This window comes from Carya illinoinensis, chromosome 3, assembly GCF_018687715.1.
Source record: "Carya illinoinensis cultivar Pawnee chromosome 3, C.illinoinensisPawnee_v1, whole genome shotgun sequence".
Lineage (NCBI taxonomy): Eukaryota > Viridiplantae > Streptophyta > Magnoliopsida > Fagales > Juglandaceae > Carya > Carya illinoinensis.
This window is the reverse complement of record NC_056754.1, coordinates 43,484,028-43,490,192: the sequence shown is the minus strand read 5'-3', so window position 1 is coordinate 43,490,192 and position 6,165 is coordinate 43,484,028. Positions and strand designations below refer to the sequence as shown.

The 6,165-nt window shown below is 38.9% G+C and overlaps 1 non-coding gene across 1 annotated transcript; it reads left to right on the top strand.

The window, feature by feature from the left end:
• Positions 1-5,555: 5,555 nt before the first annotated feature.
• Positions 5,556-5,663, top strand: LOC122305895. The gene has a single exon (XR_006241325.1). It is a non-coding gene; the product is annotated as a small nucleolar RNA R71 (small nucleolar RNA).
• Positions 5,664-6,165: the final 502 nt, after the last annotated feature.

Below are 6,165 nucleotides of genomic sequence, written 5' to 3'. Positions count from 1 at the left end.
TCCACAAGTCATTGCTACTTGTCTTAGTGGCCGACCTAGTAGTTGGGAAGGGACAACCCCTATTTCAACTGCTCGTTTTACCCCAGATCACCTCATTCTTAGTAGGATTGTTCTTACGAACTTAGATCCTACTGGTCATAATAGTGATGTGGGTCTTGACCGTGCCCGTCTGCTGTATGCCTTGATCAATGGTGTCTCCATTGATCTAGGAAGTCTTTTGTGTCGGGTTATTGTTGAGGCGTATCGGTCCTCCAAAACACGGACTGGTTTGCCCTTACCGTGTTTGATCACCCGAATAGCTCTCTCCCAATCTGTTGCTTTCCATCCTCAGGAGCCTAGAATTGCTCTTAAGGCTCCTATTGGTCGTAGGACGGTTCAGCTGAGTCGTGCTCACACAACTCCACAGCCTATCCGTGTTGAGCACCCTCCCGCTCCCTCCTCTCAGCCTTCGAGCTCTCGACCATCTAGTTCTCAGCCGTCTACCTCGGCCCCATCCAGCTCTCAGCCATCTTCCTCAGCCCCCGGTTCGTCGGAGCCCAGTCTTCAGCAGGTACTTGAGTATCTAGCTCGCCTTGACGCCCGGTTCGACAGTCTTGAGGTGAAAGTTGACAACCTGCAACAACTTGTGACTCAACGCTTCAATGACATCGAGAGGCAGCTCAATGAGGATGATGAGGATGTCGATGGTGATGATTGAGACCCTTGGCTTCTTGTGACAAAAAGGGGGAGATTGATTGTTGAGGGGGAGTAGTACAGTATTAACTCAGGGGGAGTGTTACTTGTACTAACACATTTTTTTTTGTTTTGGGGAACAGCAGCTTTTGGTTATTTCTGTTGATTTATATTTCTTGTTAGCTGCTGATTGTCTGACAAATGTTTCTTGAACTCAATCTATGATTTGTTGTTTAATGAAATATTTCTCTTCTAAAACCTGTACTTGACATGAATTATGATTTGAGAATTGCAAATACGTTTTTGTGCATATGTGAATGGGTATGTTTAACCGTTTGCTAAGCGTGTGCAGAAATTTTTCAACATGTTCAAGAGTATGGATCTAATTGGGTGTGCTAGGATTAGGTCATATGTATAGGTTAGAGGTTTTGTCACAGAAATGCCAAAGGGGGAGATTGTTGAGGGAAAAATGAGCGTGTTGGCATATTCTTGTGAAAACCTGTGTAAAATAGTGTTGTAACAAGTGTTGTTGCGGAAGGATTGAAGTGGGCTTGAAGTGTGCTCATTATTGGTCAAAAGAAGCGACTTCGCTCGACCCTCGCTCGACAGAGCGCTCGAGCGAACTCAGGCAGATTCAACCGCTCGACCATCGCTCGACATACGGCTCGAGCGAACTCAGGCAGATTCAACCGCTCGACCCTCGCTCGACACTGAGCTCAAGCGAACCCAGGCAGAGTGTGTCGCTCGACCCTCGCTCGACACTGAGCTCGAGCGAACTCAGGCAGAGTCGACCGCTCGATACTCGCTCGACATGGCGCTCGAGCGAACTCAGGCAGATTTCGGCGCTCGACCTTCGCTCGACACTTCGCTCGAGCCAATGTTCCAGATCACTTACAATGTAGGGTTTTGAACGCCTCATTTGATGGGAACTATAAATAGAACATGTTAGCTTCTGTTCTAGGTGTGGAGAATCAGAGCAAAAACCCTAAGGGCCTCCAAGAACTTCTTAGAGCAACCTCTCCCCCATTTGGTTGATTCTCTCTTGGAAAAATATTACTCCATCATAACACATTCAAAATCAACTCTTATTTGAGTCCATTGAAGTGGACATTGCTGTTGGCCGGAAGAGTCCGGAGCTGCCGTTGATGCAGAGATCGAGAGGTTCTCGTGGGAAGCTATAGGAAGGTCGGAGTTCCGACACTACATGCGTGTAGAGATCGAGTGGGTCACTCGTGGTGTTGCAAGCCAAGTTTAGCTACTACAAAGGTTTTGTGAGTGTTCTAAATTGGTTGTAACAAACTAAAGTTTCTATAGTGGATTTGAGGTGGTGTCTTACACCCGGAGTGGTTTTAGATTTTGAAGAGGTTCTTCAAATGAGTTTCCACTCCGTGAACAAAATCATGTGTTGATTATTTGTGTTATTTGTTTCTTTTATTATCTGCTTGTTTGATTAATTTTCAAAAGGCCATAAAAATTAGATTACACCTATTCACCCCCCCTCTAGGTGTAGTGTTGTGTAGAACCACTGCTTTTTCAATGAGATTTCCACTAGTCTTTCCAACACCTTACTTAGGGTCAGAACGGTTAACATAAAAAGGTTGTTACGTGGCTTGACTTCGGGGCTATATGAAAAAAAAAGGATGAAAAGGGATGCAAAAACTTCCAAGTACATACAAAGGAAATTTTATTAAATATCTCAATAGACCACACTTCTCACTTGATGTACTCCCCAACTTTTCAGATTATCAAATAATGTTACTGTTCCTTCTTCTTCCTCTTCTCTTTTTTTTTTCAACAATTTAATGGACAAACACATGCCACTTTGGTATTCTTTTCATTTCTAACAAACCTTGATTTTTCTTTTTTGAAGCTCACTCAATTGAAAACTTTACAACTTGTACTCCTTTTTTTTTTGGTTCTTTTTTTTAATTGACAATGATAAAATAAAAGAAAGAAAATGCAAATTCCACACCTAGTATACACTTGGAAGTAAAAAGGGTAAGAAAATCAGTGTATAGGTCATACTCCAATGTGGAGAAACATGGATGATATGGGCATATGAAAAGAAAAAGCTACATGTGTTTATTGGTTCAAAGTTGGCTACTAGGGGTCTATGATGGAAAATAATAGCTTGAAAGGTTCAAATGTTAATCCTAAGTTGACCTTCGTCATATTCCCAGTATATCCACTATCGTACCACAAACCATATAATGATATTTTCAAAAGAAGTTCCCAATTCAACAGAACAATAAACGCTTATCACAATTTACTATATTTGTATGCTCTCAATCATCTCCAAACTCACATGAATACTTAAGCAAAAGAGTTCTCTAGCTACATGTGTCAAACCACCATCTTACCACAAAGCTTGGATGAGTTCATTAAGGGTTTTGTGAATGCTTCAGCAAAAATGATTATGGTGGGTTTGGTGAATTCACGAAGATGGCTATGAATGTGAATGAGTACACATGTAAAAATGATGCATGTGTGATGCACATTAAAAAAAATTGACACATGAAAATATGCCACAGAGTTCTAACAAGCATTTTAAATACTGAATTTGCACCACCACCCTCTAACTTAAATGAAACATTGTCCTCAATGTTTAAAAATCAAAATTGAATGAGGAGTAACTAAAAGTGGTAGAATACACCTGATGAGTGATGTGGGTAGCTCGCTAAGCACCAAAAATAATAACCTGAACTAACAGAATAAAACTATCTTACAAACAAAGACAAAGAAAACAATAACAAACAAAAAGAAAAAGAAAGAAAATAAGAGAAAATAAAAATAAAATAAAGCAAAACAAAATAAATAAAGAAAAACATACCTGGATGGTGTGGTCAAGGTTGATAGACTGGATCTACAAGTGGAATGCCTTCCACTTCCAAAACTTGCCTATTAGTTAATACTTTAAGGCGTTGACCATTTACTTTAAAGATCTGACCATCCTTAGGATCTTTTATTTCTACCGCCCCGTTTTTAGAAACATTTTTCACTACAAATAGGTTAGTCCACCTAAACCAAAGTTTTTCTTGGTGCTTGTGAAATCTAAAATCATATAAGTATATTCGGTCATTAGGTTCAAACCTCTTCCTAAGAATATTTTTATCATTAAACGCTTTTATTTTAACCTTATAGACTTTAGACTTAGGCAAATGTTTCAATTTAACTCTTGGTGCTTTTATACTTACATGAATTTGTTTTCCACATTTCTTAGGCAACTCCTCAAATTTCTGTTGTCAAGCCTGTGTGCCATAATTTTGAGTTTCATAAAAAACAGCACAAATATCAATAACATTAGATGAATTACTAATAGTATCAAACACATAATTCACAAGGGAATATTCAAGGGGATCAAAATCATGAGTTGTGTGAACTCCCTTGGCTATGAGTGCGTCAATCATATATGTTTGGTGGTACTCGTCATCTGTTAGCTGTTTCTCAATATGGAAGATGTTGACCTCCATGGTCATATTTCTAAAAGATAGCTTTATCAACCCATTCCTGCAATTTATAAGTGCATTAGCTGTAACAAGGAAAAGTCTACCTAATATGAGAGGAATCTTAGAGTTAGACTCAACAACTGATTGAGTGTCCAAAATTAATAAATCAACAGGATAATAAAACTTGTCAATTTGGATCAGAACATCCTCAACTATCCCTCTCAGTTTCTTAACTAAATGATCAGCCAACTGAAGCACAACAGAAGTAGGCTTAATTTCACCCAAACCAAGCTGCAAATAAATAGAATAAGACATCAAATTAACACTAGCTCCTGAATCTAGCAAGGTTTGTCCAAACTCATGATTCCCAATACTACATGTAATCAATGGACAACCAGGATCCTTATACTTAGGAGGAATCCGCTACTCAATTAGAGCACTAACTTGCTTTGTCAGGAACACTGTCTTCTTCACATGGTGCTTCCTCTTAACTGTACACAAATCTTTAATAACTTTTGCATAAGTAGGAACTTGTTTAATAACATGCAAAAGAGGGAGGTTAATTTTTACTTGCTTGAGGTTCTCCAAGATTTCGTTGTTAGGATCCAAAGTTCGCTTATTCAGTTTTAAAGCTTGACAAAATGGTACCTTAACTGAGCTCTTTATTACCTCGGCTTCTTTAGGCAGTTCGACACCACTATTACTTTGATCCTCTTCCACATCCTCTGATTTGTTCGTTGTTGGGATGTGTAATGACTTACCACTTCGTGTCACAATGGCATTCACATTCTTCAAATTCTCTTGTGCTATGTGTTGACCATGGGGTACGAATTGAGCTTGAGAAGGAAACTTACCTCGCTCATTCACACTCAAGGAGCTCATCAATTTGGACACTTGGCTTTTTATCTCCTTACTTTTTTCAACAACCTGCATAATCAAAGATTCAAATTTTTGGTTAGTTTTACCTTGTGCCTTAATAAAAGCATGCAAAGTGTTTTCTAAAGGATCCTAGAAGATGAATGTGCATGATATGGTGCAGGATAGGATTTAGGGTGTTATGCAGGTAGCTGGTTTTCAGACTTCCAACTAAAATTGGGGTGATTACGCTACCCTATATTATAGGTATCAGATAAAGGTGTATTCTTCAACACCTCTAGCTCCATAGTGAGCATCTCAACCTTAGCCTATAGGTTATCCTTTTCCCTGAGATGGTAAATTCCACCACCATTTAGGTTTCCTGCAGGTAGTGACTTATTTGTGCTCTCAGTAGCACTAGGTCCAGTCCAAGTGTAAGCTTTTTCAGCAAGCTCATTAAGGTATTCTATGGCCTCATCAGGATCTTTCTATAAGAACTCACCATTACACATCATCTCCACAAACTGACGCTCTCTAGGTGTAAGTCCCTCATAAAAATAGCTCACTAAGCGCCAATTCTCATACCCATGTTGAGGACACATACTAAATAGCTCCTTAAATCTCTCTCAAGATTGATACAAAGTCTCACTATCCTTTTGTGCAAAGGTGAAGATTTACCTTTTTAAAGCATTGGTCTTATGTTGGGGAAAATATTTATTAAAGAAGACCCGAGACATCTCATTCTATGACCCAATAGATCGTGGTCTCAATGAGTATAGCCAACTCTTAGTTCTATCTTTCAAAGAGAAAGGAAAGAACTTAAGTCTCACAATGTCATCAATTGGGTCATTCCTGTTTTAAAATCCAATTTACGAGTATTAGCTAGAAACATGATGCATGATGATGTGACTGTGGGTGTAAGGTGGAGGTAATCCTGAAGGGTCATAGTGGGTTGATCTTTGTATTCACTCATTTCCTCAGAATTAGAAAAATTATCAAACAAATTATTAGAAAAATTAGGCTCTGACTCTAACTCTAACAGAGGTCTACAAGTAAATCGACTCAAGGCATTTCTATACCTGTGCATGCAAGGTAGAGAAAAATGCAACAAAAAAAAAAAAAAGAACTACAAAAAGAAAAAGAAGATAAATAAAGATGCAGTAAACTAAAAGATGGAATGAAGTTATCGCCT